This window comes from Bos indicus x Bos taurus, chromosome 26 (genome assembly GCF_003369695.1).
Source record: "Bos indicus x Bos taurus breed Angus x Brahman F1 hybrid chromosome 26, Bos_hybrid_MaternalHap_v2.0, whole genome shotgun sequence".
NCBI classification, from domain to species: Eukaryota; Metazoa; Chordata; class Mammalia; order Artiodactyla; family Bovidae; genus Bos; species Bos indicus x Bos taurus.
Genome location: NC_040101.1, coordinates 843,684 through 866,655, shown reverse-complemented (window position 1 = coordinate 866,655; position 22,972 = coordinate 843,684). Strand labels below are relative to the sequence as shown.

Below are 22,972 nucleotides of genomic sequence, written 5' to 3'. Positions count from 1 at the left end.
AGGTGCATGTGTGGGGTACGCAAGGGGTACGCAGGGAGCACAGGGGCACGCTGGTCCCCCGCTGGCCTCTGGACGCCACAGGGTGTGAGACCCGGCGGAGGGGCCCTGCTGGGGCAGGGTGCAGCCTGTCGCCCGCCGCCCAGGGAGGTGTGCAGAGGGCTGGACGGCAGGCCCTGCAAGGGTGGGTGGCAGCGGGGGTCAGGGGGCCGGGTGGGCAGGTGGTGGGGGACTGGCCCAGCGTGGGGACGCAGCTGTGGGGAGTGTCTCCCAAGGCCGCGGAGGAGCTGGAGAGCCACAGGGCCTGTGGGGGTCTCTGGTGAGAGTGTGACGGTGGGGTATGGAAGGGTTGCTCTGGAGTGAGCTGGTAGGAAGAGAGTCTCCGGGGTGGGCACCCGGGGGTCAGGTGGCCTCCAGGTGACCTCGGGGAGGACGGAGGCTTGCTAAGGTGAGGGACCCTGCGGGGCTGGGGCCAGGTCACTGGAGGTCATGCCTTCTCCTGGAGGGGAGGCAGTCAGCAGTCCTAGAGGGGCAGGTCCTCTGCGGGCGCGTGGAAAATAGTGGGAGAGGCCGCTGTCTGCAAGCAGAGTTGTCCGGGAGGCCGGGTGTCAGGAAGCAGAGGGCGTGCTTGATTGTTGGGGGTCGTGAGGGGCCCTGTCGGGTTCTGACTGATTTCTTTGGGAACGACACTGTGATTTGGGGAAAGCACAGATTGTTTTCCAGGCCTGCATTCAGAGCCCGACAGGGGGAAGCCAGGCGCTCGGGGCTGCTCACTGCCGCTGTTTCCCCGCACGCTGGAGGCCGGGCCGCCGTCCTCTGCGAGGATGATACAGGGAGAGACGGCCTCCTGCGCTTGGGAGCCCTGCAGGCCGGGCCGCTGGAGACGAGGAAGCCCGGCCTGAACACCGGGGACACGGCCTCGTCCTCGCCAGGCCTCAGGCTCCTGGCTGGCGCCCCCCGGTCAGCAGCAGGCATGTGTGTGTGTGGGGGGGCAGTGGGGTTCTATCTCAGCCGCGGGCAGCCTCGTGTGGGCCCAGAGGTCTGTCCGCCAAGTGCTGAGGGCCCCCGGGCACCATGGCTCCGGCTGCGGGCAGGGCAGGGGACGGGGCCCACGAGGCACTTGGGGCTCAGGCTCCCTCGCAGAGGGGCCTGGGACGGGGGAGGGCGGGGCCCTTGGCCTCCGGGGCTGGCCGCCCTCCAGGCTCTGTCTTCCCTGGGCATACTGCTGGTGCCCACCCTGCCAGCTGGGCTTGGGGGGGGCTGGTACTGGTGGTGTTGGGGGGGGGCGTCTCCACACCCCTCAGCCTGGCCCCTCCTCCCTCACCCTGATCCCTGCCTGCTGCCCCCGCGCGCGTGTGTGTGTGTGTGAGCCAGCCCTGCCTCTGTGAGTGTGTGTGTGTGTGTGTGTGTGTGTGTGAGAGAGCCAGCCCTGCCCACGCTGGGGGTCTGGGGGGACCCTCTCCAGGGCCAGGGCCCCGCGGAGCTTGGGGGGCGCTGTGACACCCGGCACCACTCAGGGGCTGGCTCCCTTATGTTCGCCGGTGAGAAGGAGAGGAGAAGCTGGAAAGATTTTGAGTGTGTTTATTTTGCAGGGGCCCTATTTTTAGACTTCAGTTATTCTGGACTTGAGTTTTACATTTTTCAGAAGTCTCCCGAGACGCAGAATTAGCATGTCTGATGGAGGCAGGATGCTCTGCTTCGCTGCTCCGTGACCCTGGCGGTCCTTCCATGGCTCCTGCCTCCTGTCTCCTGCTCAGTCCCCGCTGTTGAGGCTCGAGGGGCCACTTGCTGTGTCCCCCAGCCTGGACTGTGGGCGGCCCCCTGGCTGGAAAGGCCTCCCTGCACCGTGGTGTTCTCCTCCCGCAGGGACTCCGTGGCTCCGGGGTTCGGGCTGGGTCAGCTTAATGCCGTGGCCTGCCCAGAGGTTCTGGGGACAGCAGGTCTGCCTGCCTGCTTCGAGCAGAGAGGAATTCTGCTTGAAAAAAAGAAAAGCAAACTCTGCTGCACGGCGGAAGTCAGAGAAAGGACCTCAGAGACTGTCAGCGTCAACCCTTTGTTTTTTCTTTTAAGCTCTTTCCCGGCATTTTATGATAAAAGTTCCAAGAAGAGAGTCAAGTTGAGAGAGTTTATCGTTAGCGCTTGCGTGTCACCGATCTAGACGCCGCCACGACCGAGTCCCGAGGCTGCTCTCGCGCTCGTCCGCCGGCTCACCCGCTGGTCGGCCTCATCTTCCACACGTCGCACAGCCAGTCGCAGCTGTCAGGTGGCGGCGGCGGCTTAGTCGCTCAGTCGTGTCCGACTCTTTGCGGCCCCGTGGACGGTAGCCCGCCAGGCTCCTCCGCCCATGGGATTCTCCAGGCAAGAGTACTGGAGTGTGTAGCCAGTTCCTCCTCCAGGGGATCTGCCCGACCCAGGGATCAAACCCGGGTCTCCTGCATTGCGGGCAGATTCTTTACCAACTGAGCCAGGAGGGAAGCTGCCCTCTCAGTACTTCAGTGGGAATGTCACTGGCTAGAGTTCATTATTGGTTTAGTTGTTTCTCTGAGACAAAATTTATGTACAGTGAAATGTACACATTTAGGCATACATTTACTGAGTTTTCACGAATGCTTATGTTTAACCCAAACTGTTATCATAATATAGAACCCGACCATCACCCCGGAAGGCTCCCTTTCCCTTTCCCTGGCTGCCCCCCGCCAGGCCCCGGGCTCCGATTGGCCGCTTGCAGAGAGTTCTGCCTATCCTAGGACGTCCTGTCGGGGGTCCCGCCTGTGTCCCTGCTCTCTGTCGGCCTCAGCCCGTCGGGGAGGGTTTTGACGTTGGCTGAAGGTCCTTCCCCGTCTTGGCAGGCAGGTGCCCTGCCCAGCGCCCTGAGTGCCACAGTGGCTTTGGCACGTCGGACCTTATGGGAATGGCCATCGAACCGTCGTCCCCTGCGTTGGCAGGCAGAGTCTTAACCACTGGCCCACCAGCCAAGCGCTGCTCGAGCCCCAGGAGTTCTCACCCGGGGCCCCTGCACCACCCTCAGTCTCTGTGCCCTGAGAAGTCTTTGCCCACTACCTAGTCATGAAGACAGACTTCTCGCCTCTTTTAGGGACTCTTTGGTTTTCCCGTCTACGTTCCAGGGCTCCGTCCTTTGCAGGTGAGTTTCGTGTGTGCGGTGAGCTGGGGCCGCAGCGCGAGGTCCACCACCTCCTCTTGTGACTTTGTTTCCCTGGGCGTCGCTGCGGCACCTTCGTTGAGAATCACTGTCCGTGTGGCTCTTTCTGGACACTGTCCTGCCCCACTGGTCTGCCCAGTGAGCTTTGCTCCAGGACCACCTGTCTTGGCTGCTGTGGCCTGATTGTCGCCATGGTGTCGGGGAGGGCCTCCCACTGTGGCTGTCACTGTGGCATTCTGGCCCCGCTGCACCTCAGGCGCGTCTTGGAGTCAGTTAGTCCGTTTCTACAGATCGTCTGATGAGATAATGGCCAATGTTGCACTGGACCCACAGGCCAGGGTGCGGAGAGCTGACGTTTCAGCGATTTCAAGGCTTTGCTTTCGGACGAGGCATCACTTCCTTTATTTAGGTCTTTAATTTTTCCCATAGCATTTTGTGGTTTCCAGTGTAGAGGCTTGCGTGGCTTTTGTTAAATGTATTCCTATGTAATTTGCTTTCTTTGGACGCTGCAGTAAGTGGTATTTTTAAACGTTTCATTTTCCAGTTGTTTGCTGTTGTTAAATAGAAATGCAAATGCGGTTTGTGTATTGATCTGTCGTCCGTGACTTTGCTAAACTGCAGCTGTTCAGGGAGCCAGTCCTCTGTCAGCGTCTGCATGCGGGCGTACCGTCCGCCCCGCTCTCTGCCTCCTGCTGCTCAGGACCGGCCGCGCCCGGCAGTCAGATGGTGAGTGTGGGCCGCCGCGCCTCTCTTTGAGGCAAAGTATTGACCTGCATCAGTAACAGCGGTGGCAGCTGGAGGGCTATTTTTCTTCTTTTTTTCAGTTGTCGTTTATCAAACTGAAGAAGTTTCTATTTCTTACTTTGCCAAGAGGTTGTTTTGTTTGTTTAGCCATGAAAGAGTGTTGGATGCTGTTAAATACAGTTTCTGCATCTACTGACATGATCCTGTACTTTTTCTTTTTTGTCTGTAAATTTGGTGAATCAGTTTTTCAAATGTTAAACCAGACGACTGCATTCCTGGGCTACTTACTTGGTCAAGTCATATTCTTTTTTATGTATTTCTGCATTTGGTTTCTGTGTGCATTCGTAAGAGACGCCGGCCTGTAATTCTCTTCCTCTGCTGAGCGTTGACGGCTTTGGGTGTGGGCATAGTGTTGGCTTCTTAGAAGAAACTGGAACGTGTTCTCTGTGCTTTCAAAGGACTGAGTAAGATGGGAGTGTTTCTTCCTTAAGTGATCAATGGGACTCACTAGTGCAGCCATCTGTGTTTTTGTACGAAGGTTTTTGGTACACATCCAGTCTCTTTAATAGATAAAAGCTATTGTTTTCTCCTGAGTTGCCTTATTTTTCAGGCGTTTGTGGGTGCAGTGTTCACACTCCCCTGCCGTCTCGCTCGCGTACTAACAGCCCCTTCCTGATTCCGGCTTTGATCCTTTGCGTCCCTCTCCTCCTGCTCCTCTGCCCAGGACTTTTCAGCGTCGGCAGTCTGCTCCCTGCCGCCCTGGCACAGCGGGCCGGGGGCAGCTTGTTTCCGCCCAGGGCTCCCCGGCCCTGTGGGGTTGCTGCTCCTCAGTAGGTTGAAGCGGAGGGTCCCAGCCCCATGCTAGTGTTTCCAGTGTGAGGCGGGCTTGTTCACAAGCCTGAGTGAACCCAGTGCTGGCCCTGTGTGCTTGGCCTCCCTGCCAGCCCACCTGGGGTCGCTCCCAGGGGCTGTCCTGCGTCCTTGCGAGCGTCTGTCTGCACTGTGGCCTGAGCCGTCCTGGGTGCTGGTGGGTGGGTGCTGGCTGGGCCTCTGCCCAGGCGCGGCGAGCTTTCTCCTCGCACTTCCCGTGGACCTGGGCTGCCCTCCCTGGAGCTCAGCGTCTCTGCAGTTCTCCTGGGACCGTGCTCCTCCTGCTGTGCCCGTCTGTACCCGCAGGCCCGCCGGGGTCTGGCCCTGCCCTGCAGACGGTGGTGTGTGGATGCGGGGCGGTGTTACGGGCAGTCGGGCCTGTCCTGGGCAGTGGAGTCTGCCCCTTGGACTCTCCTGCAGAGGTGGGCTGCCGTGCGGGTCCCTGAAGGTGGGGGGCTCCGTGGGGTACAGGGCTCCTCCTTCCTGTGTGTCTCCCGCCCTCCCAGACTGTCTCCGCCTCTTGCTGTCCTGGGTCCACCCAGCAGGGGCGAGGGGCACTCCAGCCACTGAAGGCCGCTGTGGAGTCCTGCCCTCGCAACTGTCACCCAGACGGTCACCTCTAGGAGAGGCACCTGTCCACCCTGCAGGGAGAGGCACCTGTCCGCCCTGCCCCCACCTGCTCGTGGCCCTGCGCCCCCCGACCGAACTCCACGGGGGGGCCCCTCCTAGTCCTGTCTGGCAGGGTGCCCGCCAGTCACCTGTCCCCTGGGGTTGGGAGGCCGCCTGACAGCAGCTGCAGTGGACGGCCAGCTGGGAGGGTGGGGGCCCCAGAGGGCGGCAGCTTGACTGTATTTCTGGGCCCCCTCTTGCTAAACTTTCCCCAATTTTTGAAACAACTATGATTCTCTTTTGCAAAGAAACCTCTTTTTAATTTTTCTTTGAAGTTGCCAGTTTTATTTAAGACTTTACATATCTGAATAATTGGTTAAAAAAGAAATGTTCATCATTTTTAGAGTTGCACAAATAAGGAAAGTAATAGCTGGCTGGCCAGATTCGTGTGATGTGAGGCCAATGTCCTTAAATTAAAAAAAAAAAAATCTGAGTTTTAGAACCCGGGGCTCTAAAAATAGCACTTGGAATTAATACTGTTCTTGGATTCATGGTTTAAGGGAGTCACTACATTTTATTTCTTGATGCTCTAGATTTAACAGCATGTGGGTAGAAACATGTAACTTCTCACGTGGGTTAGACATGGAAACCAGTTTGTGTATATAAACTTAAACACTGAAAATGCATACATTCAGCTATTATGGAACTTGTAACAAATATAAAGTTTTTAACTTTCTTTTTTTTTTTTTTTTTTATCCAAAAAAGATTTATTCTATTACATGGAGACCCTCAAACATGTTTGAACATAGAGTTTGGGTCTTTTTTTTTTTAAATCTGCATTTAAAGAAAGTTTAAATTCCAGCTTTCTGTGCCTTTACAGTGTATATAGCACTGGCAGATTTTCCCTCTTTTTTTCCAGTCCATAAAAAGAGCTTCTTAATGCTCAGATCCCAGGAGCTGGGAAAGCAGGTCATGGTCAGTGACAGGAAGTACAAGTGCTCGAAACTCCGAACTCGCTGGAAAGTGTTAGGTGAAAATTCATGTTGACTGCAAGCAGCGGGTGCTTCATGAATCAGGCATGAGCCAGGCCGACGCTGTTTGCTTACACAGACTTGATTCATTAAGTCAGAGCCCGGCAGCTTTCCCCGGATCTCTGCCCCGGAGCGCCCTGCATTAGGCCGCTGTAATTGCCCCTGTTGGAGCCTCTGGGAGGCCTCTGATCCCAGCACCTGTGCAGAGGACTCAGAAACCACACTTCCCTCCTGCAGGGCTCCCCCCATACACCTCAAGTTTTTAACTTTCCAGAAGGAAATAAAAAGCAGTATTAATAAAGAGTGGTCTTTTGCATCATTTTCAAAAATTCTTCCTCCTTTATTTCTCCATCCCCATCATGATCAGCCTCATCAAGCATTTCCTGAAATTCTTCCTCTGTTAAATCTTCCCCTAGTTCCTTAGCAACCCTCTTGATGTTGTTCAGTGATATACTTCCTGTATCATCATCATCAAATAATGTGAAAGCCTTCCATAGTTCTTTTTCACACTTTTCACTCATTTTTACAGTCATTGTCCCCTGGAGGAGGGCATGGGAACCCACTCCAGTATTCTTGGACAGAGGAGCCTGGCGGGCTACAGTCCATGGGGTTGCAAGAGTCGGACACGACTTAGCGACTAAACCACCACCGTGGCAAAACAATCTTCAAAACCGATGGTGCCGCTTCCTTCCTTGTCAGTCTCAGCTTTCATCTTTCTAACATCTTCCTTCTTTGGCTCAAATCCGAAGGCCCACATTGCAATCATGTCCCCAGCCGGTGCCCTGGCCGGGACCTCCCAACTTTACCTGCCTGCCACACCGCCCAACGGTAGTTCACCGCCCGCGAGCCATTGCTCAAGAAGCGTCTTTGTAAGTCGGACAGAAAGGCGTCGGTGCGGCTCACGCTTCTCCCCAGGCGCCCCCTCGGGGCTTTTCCCGTTGTCCTCCTGCGTTTCTGGGGCCTGGGGCTCCCCTGAACTGCAGTCCTGGGGACCCACACGCACTGTGTCCTGGGCCCAGACGCGTGCCCTGCTCTCCTTGTTTCTCTGCCTTTTTCTTAGAAAAGAAGGAGGATCAGCATGAGGAAGAGAGTGTGTGCGCTGTGTTGGCGGGGTCTGGAGGACGGGGCGGGGACGCTGGGCGGTGGCTCGCGTGGGTCCCCCCACAGATGCCTGCGATGGGGCAGGATAGAGGCAGGCCTGTGGGGGCGGGGTGGCGTGGGGCCCAAGGTGGAGCCCACCCCTCTGCTGCCACCCCAGGGCTGTGCGGGGTTCCTGGCGCACCGCGTTTGCTGTTCAATCCCGAAGCGAGGTCCTGGCAGGACCTGGGGTGCCAGAGGGAAACGTGGGTCCTGGGAGGAGTGCCCGCACTGCAGTCCCAGTGCTGACACACCAGGGTCTGGAGACCCCACGGGTTTCCATGCCGACATACACCTGCCTCTGACGGTGGCTGCCTGCCACACCTGTTTCCTTCTGCACCTGGTGCCAGCGATCCAGCTGGACAGGCCTCTGCTGAGAAACAGGCTCGCACCCGGTCTTAGCCCTGGTGGCTGCCCCAAAGATGGATCATTTCCGTTTTCATAGGCTGTCATTTCTAAGTTAAGCTTGTTTTGTTTCCTAGAATTTGACCCTGTTGGATGACCCTGTCCTTGTGTGTGCTCAGTTGTGTCTGACTCTCTGCGACCCCATGGACTGTAGCCCACCAGGCTCCTCTGTCCATGAGATCCTGCAGGCGAGAAGACTGGAGTGGCTTGCCACGCCCTCCTCCAGGGGCTCTTCCCCACCCAGGGATCGGGCCTGTGTAACCCATGTCTCCTGCGTTGACAGATGAATTCTTTACCGACCGCACCACCTGGGATAGATTGGCATTTAAACACACGATGCCCAGGGCACTCTTCAGGGCAAATGTCTATTGTGTCATAGCTTTGCCAGGCCCTCCATCCCGGTGAGTCGGGTTCTCAAGTCCCAGGCCTCTGTGGGGGGCCTTGGCAGCGTTTGTAGATGTGAGCTAAAGAGGAGGATGCTGCTGGGTTATCTGTCGTGGGAAAGCCTCCCTCGCTCTTCTTATTTTCATCTTTTTCCTTATTGTCATTTTTTCTTTATTTTCATTGTTTTCTTTTCATTCTTTCATTTTTAAGCTCTGCAGGGTTTATCTAAAGGCCTAACATGCAGAGAGGACAGGTGGACTTCAGGGCACGCTCCCCGCCCACCGCGTGGCGTGTCCGCCGACTGGTGGCCGGCCCACCGGCATTTCCTCTGCAGAGCTATTCTTAGCCTCCGTGTTTGTGCCTCCAGAGACAAGATTTCCTTTCTCGGGAAAGGAAATGGTTTTCCACAGGGATAAGCGTGCAGCGTGGGGCAGGATTTCCTGAGAAGCCGGGGCAGCTCAGTGCCCGGAGGCCTCGCCGCAGGCGCAGAGCGGGGAGCCGGGCGCCGTTCCTTCCTAGTGACTTGCCCTTGGACGTTTCTAGGGCGTATTTGAGAAAGACGATTGTACGTCCTGGTGCTCCCGGTCCTGCGCTGTCTCTGTTGGCCTGGAAGGCGGGTGCAGCCACCTCCCTGCGGGCTGGGTTTCTGCCTTCAGGACCCTGGGGCTTTGAAGACCCTGACTCCGCGTTGCCCCAAGCCCAGGCTCCAGGCCACGAGGCCGCTGGGCGCCCGGCCATGCATCCCAGGGCAGCTCCCTCAGTCCCAGTGCCGCCTCCCTCAGATGCTAAAAGCACATTTCCATGTTTTAGCCTCTGAATTAGACCAGGCTTCACAGTTTGAACCTTAAGGGGCGACAGTGCCCTCTTGGATGTGTGAAAGGGGTGGTCTCACTGGCGGGAGTGCGACGTGCCGAGGGGCCTCCCAGCGCTGGTGGCCGTCTTGTGGGGCCTGAGTCTGACCTTCAGGAAGAGGTGCCTCACTCTTTTCCCGGTGGGGACCCTGGCTGGGCGGCCGTGCCTTCCTGGGGCCCTGTAGAGAGAGCTGCCGTTGGCCCCTGGCTCCCCGGGCACCTTGTCTCAAGTACCCTCTGCTGCTCACAGTCTGGTTTCCCTCCGAGAAACGGGGCCCTGGCCCACAGAGAACCGAAGTTTGGCCTGGGCCGGTGGGAAGCAGGCACGTTTGACCTTGGAGTACAAAATGAAGCAGAGCAAAGGCTAACAGAGTTTTGCCAAGAGAAAGTGAAGTGAAAGTGAAAGTCGCTCAGTTGTATCCAACTCTGTGACCCCATGGAGTTTGTCCATGGACTTCTCCAGGCCAGAATACTGGCATCGGTAGCCTTTCTCTACTCCAGGGGATCTTCCCAACCCAGGGATTGAACCCAGGTCTCCCACATTGCAGGCGGATTCTTTACCAGCTGAGCCACAAGGAAACCTAAGAATACAGTAGTGGGTAGACTATCCCTTCTCCAGGGGATCTTCCCAACCTAGGAATCGAACTGGGGTCTCCTGCATCTCAGGCAGAAACTATAAAACTCCTAGAGGAGAACATAGGCAAAACTCTCTCCGACATACATCACAGCAGGATCCTCTATGACCCACCTCCCAGAATATTGGAAATAAAAGCAAAAATAAACAAATGGGACCTAATTAAACTTAAAAACTTCTGCACAACAAAGGAAACTCTAAGCAAGGTGAAAAGACAGCCTTCAAAATGGGAGAAAATAATAGCAAATGAAGCAACTGACAAACAACTAATCTCAAAAATATACAAGCAACTCCTACAGCTCAATTCCAGAAAAATAAATGACCCAATCAAAAAATGGGCCAAAGAACTAAATAGACATTTCTCCAAAGAAGACATACAGATGGCTAACAAACACATGAAAAGATGCTCAATATCACTCATTATCAGAGAAATGCAAATCAAAACCACTATGAGGTACCATTTCACACCAGTCAGAATGGCTGTGATCCAAAAGTCTACAAGCAATAAACGCTGGAGAGGGTGTGGAGAAAAGGGAACCCTCTTACACTGTTGGTGGGAATGCAAACTAGTATAGCCACTATCGAGAACAGTGTGGAGATTCCTTAAAAAACTGGAAATAGAACTGCCTTATGACCCAGCAATCCCACTGCCGGGCATACACACCGAGGAAACCAGAATTGTAAGAGACATGTGTATCCCAGTGTTCATCACAGCACTGTTTACAATAGCCAGGACATGGAAGCAACCTAGATGTCCATCAGCAGATGAATGGATAAGAAAGCTGTGGTACATATACACAATGGAGTATTACTCAGCCATTAAAAAGAATACATTTGAATCAGTTCTAATGAGGTGGATGAAACTGGAGCCTATTATACAGAATGAAGTAAGCCAGAAAGAAAAACACCAATACAGTATGCTGCTGCTAAGTCATTTCAGTCGTGTCGGACTCTGTGTGACTCCAGAGACGGCAGCCACCAGGCTCCCCCATCCCTGGGATTCTCCAGGCAAGAATACTGGAGTGGGTTGCCATTTCCTTCTCCAATGCATGAAAGTGAAAGTGAAGTCGCTCAGTCATGTCCGACTCTTAGCAACCCCATGGACTGCAGCCTACCAGGCTCCTCCATCCATGGGATTTTCCAGGCAAAGTACTGGAGTGGGGTGCCGTCGCCTTCTCCGATACTAACGCACATACATGGAATCTAGAAAGATGGTGATGATGAACCTGTATGCGAGGCAGCAAGAGAGACACTGATTATAGAACTGCCTTTTGGACTCTGTGGGAGAGGGAGAGGGTAGGATGAGTTGGGAGAATGGCATTGAAACATGTATAACATCATGTATGAAACGAGTCGCCAGTCCAGGTTCGATGCACGATACTGGATGCTTGGGGCTGGTGCACTGGGACGACCCAGGGGGATGGTACGGGGAGGGAGGAGGGAGGAGGGTTCAGGATGGGGAACGTATGTATACCTGTGGCAGATTCATGTTGATATACGGCAAAACCAATACAATATTGTAAAGTTAAAAAATAAAATAAAAAAGAAACTCAGCATTCAAAAAATGAAGATCATCACATCCAGTCCCGTCGCATCGTAGCAAATAGATGGGAAAAGTGGAGCGGTGACAGGTTTTACTTTCTGGGGCTTCAGAGTCACTGTGGACAGTGACTGAGCCACGAAATTAAGACACTGCTTTACTCCTTGGAAGAAAAGATATGACGAATGTAGACAGTGAGTTAAAAAGCAGAGACATCACTTTATGGACAAAAGTTGGCATAGTCAAAGCTATGGTTTTTCCAGTAGTCATGTACAATTGTGAGAGTTGTACTGTAAAGAAGTCTGAGTGCCAAAGAATTAATACTTTTGAACTGTGGTGCTGGAGAAGACTCTTGAGAGTCCCTTGGACTGCAGAGAGCTCAAACCAGTCCATCCTAAAGGAAATCAACCCTGAATATTCATTGGAAGGACGGATGCCGAAGCTGAAGCTCCAATACTTTGGCCACCTGATGCGAAGAGCTGACTCATTTGAAAAGACCCTGACGCTGGGAAGGATTGAAGGCAGGAGGAGAAGGGGACAATAGAGGATGAGATGGTTGGATGGCATCACCGACTCGATGGCCAAGAGTTTGATTAAATTCTGGGACCAAAGTAATGGTGAAGGACAGGGAAGCCTGGCGTGCTGCAGCTCACGGATCACAAAGATTTGGACACGACCAAGGGTCTGGACAACAAGCTAGATGCAGAGGTCCCTCCTCGGGTGCTGTGGGGAAGCTCCTGGGACCGTTGAGTGCTGTGGGTAGGATGAGTCTTAGAGATAAGCGTGTCCCCCAGGCCAGGCGGGGAGACCTCGGTGGGCGCTGAGAGTCGGGGGGATGTGGGCTCTGGTGGCCCGCTGACAGCTCTGCCGTCCGGGCCCACGCGCCCCGCTCCTGCCCGCCTGTGCCTTCCTGGTCCGGCGGCTGGACACTGACCGCTGTCCATAGCCAAGCCCCTCCTGGGTGCAGAGGGGCTGTGAGCTGGGGTGGAACCTGCCTAGAGAGGAGGTGGCAAACAGCCTGCCTGCAAGGACAGTGCCCGTCCGACCACTGCGGGCTTTGCTGCCACAAAGCTCCCGGTCGGAATGAGTCCCGTGGCCCAGTCTCTTCCGCACGTTGCTTTCCCTGGTTTTCCCGTGGCGTGGGGTCTCCGTGGGCCTGGGGCACGGTTGTCTCTTCCAGTCTGGCCCCCATCCCTGATCCTTCTGCCGCTGACCGTCCTGCAGGGTGACTGCAGCGTGGATGCCTACGTGTCCCCCCTTCGGTTTCCGGTTGGACTTTGGGGTCCAGGTGCCCCCCTGCCCCACCTTGGAGCCCGGCCCCTCCGGTCTAGGAAGCAGGCGACGTCTCTCCCACGAGAAGTTAGTCAGGTGTCTTTTCTGTGATGCTGTTTGAGTTTTTTCATATTTTGCCTTTTTCCCCTCGACTTTAAAGAATTCTTCAAATATTAGGAAGATAAGCTCTTCGCCCCTGATATATATTACAAATATTTTCAATCAGCTTCACAGTTTTTGATTTTACTAATTTTTTCGCTATGCAATTTAAAAAAAATTTAGTTGAACACATGATTGTCTTTAAAACTGATATTCGAACTTTGAGTCATGACTCCTTTCTCTGTGTGAACTTTAGAACTGCTTATCCGGTGGAGCTGGGTGGGGTGGGAGGCTCACCGGGGATCAGCCCTGACGCTCCCCCGGAGTCAGGCTCTGAGGACCGCAAGGCGCTCCGGTGACTCACATCTGACTCTCGTCTCTGCCAGGAATGTCTTAATACTTTTCTCTTGTAAACTTGTCACATTTTAAAGTTTACTCCTCACTGGTACCTTTTCTTATGTTGCTGTTGTAAGCGGGGCTTTCCTTCCCCATGCGCCTTCTCACCGGCTGCTGTCTGTATTTGTGGCCGCTGCTGATTTTTGTATGTTAATCTTTTGTCCTGCCATTTTCCCCGAGTTCTTTTGCTGTTTGTTTCAGATTTACCACCTGCTCCGCGGGATCACGCTCTGTGGGGCGGGCAGCCTGGCTCCCGTCCTGCCGTGACGCCTCTGGCTGCTCCTCACGCGATGCCACCCCTGTGGCTTGGGTGTCAGGTGGCATGAATGTGGGAATGGTGTGCGCCCTTGCCAGGCGCCTGACCTTTCCAGGAGTGCCTGGCGTGGCTGGCCTGCCCACAGGAGGCAGGGACTGGCCTTAGGATGAGGGGCAGAGGTGTGCATGTGGTGGCGTTTTTCTAATAAATATACTCTGTGATAAGTTGTGATAGTATTAAAAATAAAGAAAGCACTTTAGTCAAAATGAAATAGAGAAGTACGCCATAAACTGAAGGAGCGTGGGAAGGGTAAACATAAATCCAAACATTGCTGAATAAGAAACAGGAAAAGCCCAGGAAAGCAGTAACCTAAGGGAGCGTTGAGTTGTTTGTTTGAATATGTGAGTGAAATAAATATTTGATAAGGCCGATTATTGGAGGGAGCGAGGGAGGCACAGACAGGCCGGCCGTGCAGTAGCAGCTGGGGAGAAGGGTTACTCGTACAGTTTAACCATTTGGGTGACGTTGTGAATTAGATCCTTGCCATAGGCCTTACCCCGCAGTGAAACCAGAGCGGGGAAAGTTTAAAGTAGCAGGCCTTCCGTCTTCCTGCACTCACACGTGCGTTTGCAGCATCAGGGTTGTGATGGGCTCCCCTGCTGTGCAACAGGCCGTCGCGGACTTCGGGTTAGCCCAGCGCCTCCCCGTGTCCCTCTTCTGCAGGGTCGGGGGTGGGACACAGAGCTGGGTCCCCTTCTCAGGGGCCGCCTGCTCATCTGGAGCCCCCAGGAGGGACAGGCTGCGGGTCAGCTCCCCAGGCTGTACAACCCTTGGCGTCTTGCTTCTTCGGGACGGCAAAGGAGAGCGAGATCCTTTGCTTCCAGACTCTGACCTTTAGACCCTTTTAAATGACTCACCTGATACCAGATAAGGTTGGACCTACCTGAGATAATCCCCCTTTTGATTAACTTAAGATCCACTAACTTTGGAATTTCATTACCTCTGCAGAGTCCCTTTCATCTTGGCCGTGTGTTAGCCAGTTGGGGGAGTGGCATCTTACAGAGTCACCCCCGCCCCGTGTGGGAGTGAACACCCACGTGGGGCCCCTGGAGGCTTGTTGGAATTCTGCCCGCTCAGGAAGCACTTACCAAATCCTGGTTGATTATCATTTTATCATAAATGTTGCTTCTATTGAGGAACTTTTCAGTTAATATTTTTAGCCTTCGTTTATTTCTTCCCCTTATTTAAACCCCCTTATTCTATATCCCCTCTATAATTTTCTCTCTCCCTGAAAAACGTTTGAAGCCATTACTTTTCATGTTCGCGTGTACTGGTTATGAATCTCCTCAGTTTTGTTTGTCCAAGTTTAAGTCTCTCCCCTTTACTTTTGGAAGATAATTTTGCTGGATACGTAATTCTGGGTTGGTGTTTTGGTTTTCTTCCGCCCACAGGAAACATCTCGATTCACTGTCTCCTTGCCCGTGGGGTTTTTGTCAAGTTCACTGTGGTTCTTGTCCTTGTTCCTCTATAGATTAGGTGTGTTTGTTTCCCTCCTTATTTCAAGGTTTCTCCTCATCTTCTGCTTTCAGCAACTGTGCCTAAATGTCTAAGATGAGGTTTAGATGTTTTAGTGTTTATCCTACTTGGGGTTCTCTAAGCCTTGGAGATCTGCGGTTTGGTCATAACTTTGCAGAGTTCTTGGCCATTATCTCTTCAAACTTTTCATCTGCTCTCTTCTCTCTCTCTTCTGGTGTTGCTCTTTTGTGTCCTACAATTCTTGGATGTTCGGTAAATTTTTTTCGTTTTTATAATCTCTGCATTTCAGTTTTGGAAGCTTCTATTGCCGTATCTTCAAGCTTACTATTTCTTTGGCTATGTCTAATCTGTGCATGAGCCACTGAAGACAGTCTTCATTTTTGTTAGTGTTTCTGATTTCTAGTGTTTCCTTTTGGTTCTCAGAGTTTCCATCACTCTGCTGCTGTTACCCATCTGTTCCTGAAAATTGTCCACTTTTCCTGTCACAGTTATTTTAAATTCTCTTTCTGATAATTCCAAAATCTGTGTCATAACTGAGTCAGATTCTGATGCATTTTTTAAAATGTCTTTAAGGAATTCCTCGTAGGTCCGGTGATTAGGGGGCTTCCCCCCAACTCCAGTACTCTTGCCTGGAAAATCCCATGGACGGAGGAGCCTGGTGGGCTGCAGTCCATGGGGTCGCGAAGAGTCGGACACGACTGAGCGACTTCACTTTTACTTTTCACTTTCATGCATTGGAGAAGGAAATGGCAACCCACTCCAGTGTTCTTGCCTGGAGAATCCCAGGGACGGTGGAGCCTGATGGGCTGCCGTCTATGGGGTCGCACAGAGTCGGACACGACTGAAGCGATTTAGCAGCAGCAGCAGCTGATGGCTCAGCGGTAAAGAATCTGCCTGTGATGCAGGAGTCTCTGGTTCGATCTCTGGGTCGGGAAGATCCCCTGGAGGAGAGCATGACAACCCACTCCAGTATTCTTGCCTGGAGAATCCCATGGAGAGAGGAGCCTATCGGACTACAGTACCTGGGGTCGCAAAGAGTCAGACACGACTGAAGCGACTGAGCATGCACGCATGATAGTGACTAGGACTTCGAGCTTCCAACTGCCGGTGGCCCAGGTTCTACGCCTGGTCAGGGAACTAAGATCCAAAAGCTGTCCATAAATATCAATCAATCAATCAATCAATCACGTTTAGACTGATTTTCTCTTGCCGTGTAATTTTTGTTGAAATCTGCACGTGATGAGTTGGGTCATAGGGACTGAGGCCTGCAGTGCGGGCCGGGGGTGAGCCGTGTTTACTGTCAGCTGTGGCTGTGATGTCAGAGGTTTGCCCCCTGCCCCCTGCTGTCCTGGTTTGGGGGCCCCCTGTGTCTCCCCCCATGTCCTGGTTTGGGGGGCCCTATGTCTCGGGTTTGCCCTCCACCCCGCCGTGTCCTGGTTTGGGGGCCCCTGTGTCTCGCCCTCTCCCGTCTGGAGCCCACGACTGTTGCCCTGGAGCCTCCTCGTGTGGGGTAATGGGGGGGCAAGGTGACCTGTAGCCTGTGGTGATGCCTCTCTCTGCTAGGGGGCCTCTGCCACTGGGCTGAGACCCTCACGTGTCTCGTCTCCCCCACCCCCATCCCTGGGACGAGACGGGAAGGCTCACAGGGGACGCGCCCGTCCACGGGTGGTGGAGCTCCAGCCAAGCCCTTCTGCTGCCAAATGTCTAGTTGACTTCTCGGTCACTGTAGATATAATCATGCGCTTTTCTTCATTTTGTTGGTCAGTTGCGTTAGAGGCTTTCCTCATGTTGAACTGTCCATTGCTTCACGGTTGATTGCACTTGGTCCTGATGGTGAGTTTTCTGTCTGCCGCTGCGTTCTGTAACGGGGCGTCTGCACTGCTCTGTGAGGCTGACCTGAAGGCGCCCTCTTTTGTATGCGGCCTTCCTCTCCTTTCTGTGTCAGTCGATAGCATATGTGTTTTTCATGGTAGACCTCAGAGTTTTTCTTCCTTTTCTGTTATCCAGAGCTATACTGTCTAGTAATGGCTAATTATGTGTGACTCATATTGATTTAATCAAAATTAAGTAAAAATTTAAATTCAGTTATTTAGTCACAGTACCCATTTCAAGTGGAAATTCAGCTGGTGCAAATAGAGAACGTTCTTATCATCACACAAAGCGAGTGGACAACACTGGTCTTGAGTCAGAGACGTTTCCTGTGTTGATGGAAACACTCTGAAATCTGCTCCATCCAGGCCAGTGGTCACTGGCCACAGGTGGCTTTGAGCAGCTTTGTATCTGTGGGGTGTGTGTGTGTTTGTGGTGTGATGTGTGTGTGTGGTGTGTGTGTGTGGTGTGTGTGTGTGTGTGTGTGGCATGTGTATGTGGAGTGTGTGTATGTGTTTGTGCTGTGGTGTGTGGGTTGTTGGTTTTCTGACTTATTTTTGTGCAGGAATAAGCAGATCAGCCCAATACCTTTCATATAAGCTGCGAATCCTTTTCCCTGTTTGTCCTTTGCCTTTTTTTTAAAATTGTTTATAGGGATTAGCGGTTGTTTCAAATGTTGCCAGAGTATTCTGAGAGCTTTCATTGTTTTTCTCTTCCTCAGGCTTTTAAAATTAGGAGTTAAAGATATGAAAGTAATGTAATTATAAACATGAAAATGAAGAAAATAAAAGAAAAATACAGCTACTCAGGATTTTGGTGTTATTTTCATTGTTTTTCTCTTCCTCAAGCTTTTAAAATCAAGAGTTAAAGATATGAAAGTGATGTAATTATAAACACATTAAGAAGAAGACAACAAAAGAAGGAGAAATCCTTCACATGCAGCTGCTCAGGGTTTTGGTGCTCTTCTCTCAGTCTTCTTGTCGCCCTGCTGGAGCGTTTAAAGCGGCAGCTGGCCAGACCGCGCCTTCGTGCACCTTCCACACAGCCCCTCGTTCCTTGCGGGCCACGTGGGCCGTCCAGCTTTCACGTGGGCCTGGGGAGGATGTGGTGGGCACGGCGGCCAGGCCTGCAGGGGCTTCTCAGCAGGGGGGCGTGTGTGTGCCGGCCTGGTCCTCGCTGTGGGGCTTGTGATCCTTGCATCTCCGTTAAGGTGGAAACCGCTTCCGTGTCAGCGTGTGCTCATCAGATGTTGTGGGTTTTTTGGTAAAATACACCTTATCCTTTTGGCCTTTTGTAAATGGCATTACGTCCCGTTTGCGGTGTTGTGTGAGCAGCGCCACGTTTATCTGTTCAGTTCAGTCGCTCAGTCGTATCTGACTCTCTGCGACCCCATGGACTGCAGCATGCCAGGCTTTCCTGTCCATCACCAACTCCTGGAGCTTACTCAAACTCTTGTCCATCTTGTTGGTGATGCCATCCAGCCATCTCATCCTCTGTCGTCCCCTTCTCCTCCTGCCTTCAGTCTCTCCCAGCATGTTTATACTCAGGACTTATTTACTGTTTCAGGAATTTCTTTCTGTTGCCGCCTCCTTCCTTTCCGCAGACGGCCCACGTGACTTTCTTTATCAGTGAACTCTGTGGTATTCTTAACTGTAACTCTTATAAATAATGCCATCGTGAACTTCTTTGTGTGCAGAGCATTTTTGTTGTTTACGATTACTTTTTTCTAGGATCGAAAATTCCGGAAATAGAATTTCACATTTGGAAAGAATGAGTATCCTTAACACCTCCCAGCGTGCTTTGACAGTCTCTGCTCTGCAGACAGGGTGCTTGAGAGCTCAGGGCGGTGTGTGCTTCCTGTGAGTGCACAGAGCCGGCCTGGCCCATGGTTTGGGCTGAAATGAGAGTATTTCTTTAAGAACTATTATGTGTGTTTATCTTTTATTCTTACTTTAGTGGTTTTAAAAATAACTCTGCATTAGCCAAATATGGGCTGCAACTATGAGGCCTCCAGGCCTGGCTGAGAGCAGCTCCTGGGGCAGAAGTGAAGGACAGACAGATGGAGGAGCTGGGGAGGGGCAGGGGGGCGCAGGCACGTGTGAGGGCAAGCATGCGTGTGTCCGCGTGTGTGAATGTGTATAGGTGTGAGATGTGTGTCTGCATGTGCACGTTTCTGAGCTTGTGAGTGTGTATCTGTGTGTGTCTGCGTGTGTGTCCACATGTACACATGTGAGTGTGAGCAGTGTGTCCACATGTGTCTGCATGTCCGTGTGTATGTGAGCATGTGTGTATCTGCATGTGCACATGTGTGTGAGCATGTGAGTGTGTATCTTTGTGTGTGTGAGTGTGTATCTTTGTGTGTGTGTCTGCCCACATGTGCACGCATGTGAGCATCTGTGTGCCCACATGTACACATGTGTATGACTGTGAGCATGTATGTGTGTGTGCATGTGCACGTGTGAGCATGTGAGTGTGTATCTTTGTGTGTGTGCATGTGTGTGAGAGGTGTGTGAGTGTGTGAACATGTGTGTGCCCACATGTGCACGTGTGTATGAGTGTGTGAGCATGTGTGTATCTCTGTGTGTCTACATGTGTGTGTCCCCACATGTGCACGTGTGAGTTTATGAGCCGTGTGTCCTCATGTGAACAAGTGTGTAAGCATGTGTGTATCTGTGTGTCCGCATGTGTGAGTGTGTGAGCATGTGTGAGTGTCTGTGTGAGTGTCTGCATGAGTGTGTTTGTGTGAGCATGAGTGTGTGAGAGCATGTGTGTCTGAGAGTGTGTCTGCATGAGTGTGTGTGTGTTGAGTGTGAGAGCATTGTGAAAGTGTGAGTGTGAGAGCATGTGTGAGTGTCTGTGTGAGAGTGTGTCTGCATGAGTGTATGTGAGAGCATGTGTATCTGTGTGAGTGTTTGCATGAGTGTGTGTGTGAGCATGTGTGTGTCTGTGTGAGAGTGTGTGTGTCTGTGAGTGTGTGAGCATTCGTGTGTGAGAGCATGTGTGAGAGTGTGAGAGCATGTGTGAATGTCTGTGTGAGAGTGTGTCTGTGTGAGTGTGTGAGCATGTGTATGAGTGTGAGAGCGGGGAGGGCAGAGGAGCCCGAGGTCCGGTGGCTTGGGGTCATGGTGCTGCCCCTCAGCACTCAGGGTCTAGGCTGGGGGCTCCAGAGTTGGGCTAGGCCGTGAGGAGCCCTTGTGAAGGGAGAGGGACATCCCCTTGTGGAGGTCAGGGGTGAGCGGACAACCTTCAGGGACGCGGAGGGGCTGAGGGGCCAGCAGTCAGCTTGGGTGGGTGAGATGCTGGCCAGGAAGTGCCCGGGTCGGGTCAGCGAGTGGGTCAGCGTGGCCCTGATGTGCAGGTGGGCTGGGTTCTCCAGCTGCTCTTGTCCCCTGTTGTCTGTTTAGAGCTGCCCTTTAATTATCCCACAGCCTCTGGAGGCCTCTCTAAACATAAACATGGGTGTATCTTTGTTGAAAGCACTTTTATTAGGACTGTTGGGTTAATGGTTTTGAGGAACCCATAGCCTCCTGGGCTGAGAGTCATACTGGTGATCTAAGCGAGCTGGTGACCCACAGTCCGACTAGAGGAGCCTCAGGTCCTGCTGCCCCTTCCCGACGTGGCTGCCCTGCGGAGCATCCCTGCGCTGCTCTTAGGCCGTTGACCTGGCAGGACCGCCCCCAGGCCGTGGGCCCGACCACGCACGGAAGGTTCTGGTCCATTTCATAGGCTGCAGCAGGGCGCCCAGATGACTTACAAGCTGCTTGGGGCCGAAGGCGCCTGGAGTAGGTGGGCTTCTGTGTGAGCCACTGTGGAGCACACTCTGGTCAGTATGGCCAGGACCTCCTGGGCGGTGGCAGAGTGGACGCCCACTTACAGGAGGCCGTGCGCCCACTTACAGGAGGCCGTGCGCCACTTACAGGAGGCCGTGCGCCACTTACAGGAGGCTGTGCAGGTCTGTGACCGGGGAGGGTGGGCCATGCTCCGTGCTGTCCGTCCCCCACAGGGCCAAGTCCAGATGGTGGTTATGTGTACACACGCATGTGTGTGTGTGCACTCATGTGTCTGCGTGTGTGGGTGTGTGCACACGTGTGTGCCCGTGTGGGTGTGCATGCGTGGGCATGCATGTGCATGTGTGTGTGTGCGTGCGCGCGCGCGTGCGGGGTGTGTGCACATGTGGGAGTGTGTGTGCTCTCAGTGTGCCTGTGTGGTGTGTGCACACGTGTGTGTGCATGGCTGTGGAGTACCTGGCCCAGCTTCTGAGTGCCCGGTAGGGATGGTAGGAGCAGAGGCCTGAGAACCGGTGGCCGCACTGGGGACCGAGCCCAGGCCGCGCGGAGAGATCTGTTGCCTCAGCCCCGGGGCCTGTGCGTGCGGTTTCCATTACAGGGGACACCACAGGCCTCTGTCCCCGCGTTGATTCCTGTCAGCGCCGTCCAGAGTCATGCAGTGCAGCCCGCTTCGTCCACACGGCCATGTTTTCCCGGGGACCTACCGGGCAAGTGCCTTGCCTGCGGCGTGTCCAGCCTGTCTCGGGAGAGGGAGGCCCTCCGGCCCCACAGCTTTGTGCAGCCCTTCCTCGTGCAGGACCCTTGGTTCAAGCATGGGGGCATCGCGCCCCCAGTGCGGCGTGAGCCCGCCTGCTGCCGGGGGCCTGACTCCCCCTGCACTGTGCCCGCCCCAGGCCTCTCCTCCGGCTCCAGGCTCAAGCCCCCGGAGCAGCAGCTCTGGGGCGCCTCCTGGAGGGAGTGAGTCCCGGGCACCCGAGGTGGGAAGCTCAGGCTTAGGAAGGTTGGGTGGTCCTCGCCCTTGGAGACTTCGCCGGCCCACCTGGGCAGTCACGCGGGTTGGGTCCTGGGCCGGGGATAGGACTGAGGGTCCCGGTCACGCCTGTCCTGTGGGTCAATCGGGAATGTGGTGAGGGGTCTTAAACAGCAGCAGCTCAGCGGTCCTAAGGCCTCCTGCCTCCTGCTGTCGCCACTTCCTGCAGGGTTTTGGCGAGGATGTCGTGGACACGTGTGTTGGGCGGGCCGCGGGTGTGAGTGCAGGGCTAGGGGCCTCACGTCCGGCCGTGGCCCTGGACATCAGGACTACGGCCCGAATCTCTCCTTCCTCTGTCTCCAGGCCGAGCCCATGGACGCTGGTGTGGAAACGTTGCTAAAATGCTGGTGGGGCCCTCTGCACCCCCAGACCAGCCCCTTTGCCCTCAGTCAGGGCTGGGGGGAATTGGGGGCCTTGCCCTGAAAGTTCTCTTCCTTTGATCGCCTTGGGGCCCGAGGCCGACTGACCGTGGCCCCCGCCCCTGTGCCGGCCCCGGCGCGGGTGTGCTGGGCCCCTGGCTCGGGGAGGGGTCAGCAGGGTCTGTGGGGGAGGGGCTCGCACTGCAGCGCTGTTCCCGCATCAAAGCGGAGCTGCCCCCCCACCGCCGTGGGCAGCGCATACCAGCCCCGCCCTCGGACGCCGGGGCTGGCAGCGGCCCGCCCTGTCTGTGGGCCTGCCAGTTCTGAGCGCTGTGTAAGCTGGAGTCCGGCCTCTTGCACTAAGCACGGTGTTTCTGAGGCCTGCCCACGTGTGGCCCGGGTCCGTGGCTGAGCGCTGTGCTGCGTGACCACGGATTTTATCACTCTGTCTGTGAACTGATGGCGTGTGTGGCCCGTGTCCGTGGCTGCCGTGCAGTGTGACCACATGCCTTATCTCTCCGTCCCTGAGCTGATGGGTCTCCAGGTAGTTCCTGCCTTTCAGCTCCTGGTCTGCTGCTGCGCGTGCTCGTGGCTCTGTCTCTGTGGATGAGCATTTCTGGGTCTCGTGGGCACATCGCCCGGCCACATGGCAAGTCCACGCTGTTTCCCATGGCTCCTCCACCCCCAGCGTGTCTGAAGGTCCGCTTCTGCACAGACTCCCCATGCTCGCTGCTCTCTGCTGTCAGCCTCCTGAGGACCTAGGGTGGAATCTCTCTGGCTCGGGCGTTGTTTTCCCTGAAGTCCAGAGACTGACGTTCAGCCTTGGCCGTGCTGCCCGTCACGGCTCAGCCTCTGCCGGGGCTTCTCCGGGCTGCCATCTCCCGCTGTCATCTCTTCGCTCGCCCGTGAGGGTGGTAGAGGGGGCAGGGCGTGCCCTCCTCGCTGTTCAGATGTGGGGCTGGGGGCCTGGCTCCCGAACCTGGCCTTGGGGACTGGAAGACCCCA

The 22,972-nt window shown here is 54.4% G+C and overlaps 1 protein-coding gene across 2 annotated transcripts in view; it reads left to right on the top strand.

Moving 5' to 3' along the window:
* INPP5A (inositol polyphosphate-5-phosphatase A) overlaps positions 1-22,972 on the top strand; it is a 144,644-nt gene that overhangs the window by 28,540 nt on the left and 93,132 nt on the right. The window lies entirely within an intron of this gene.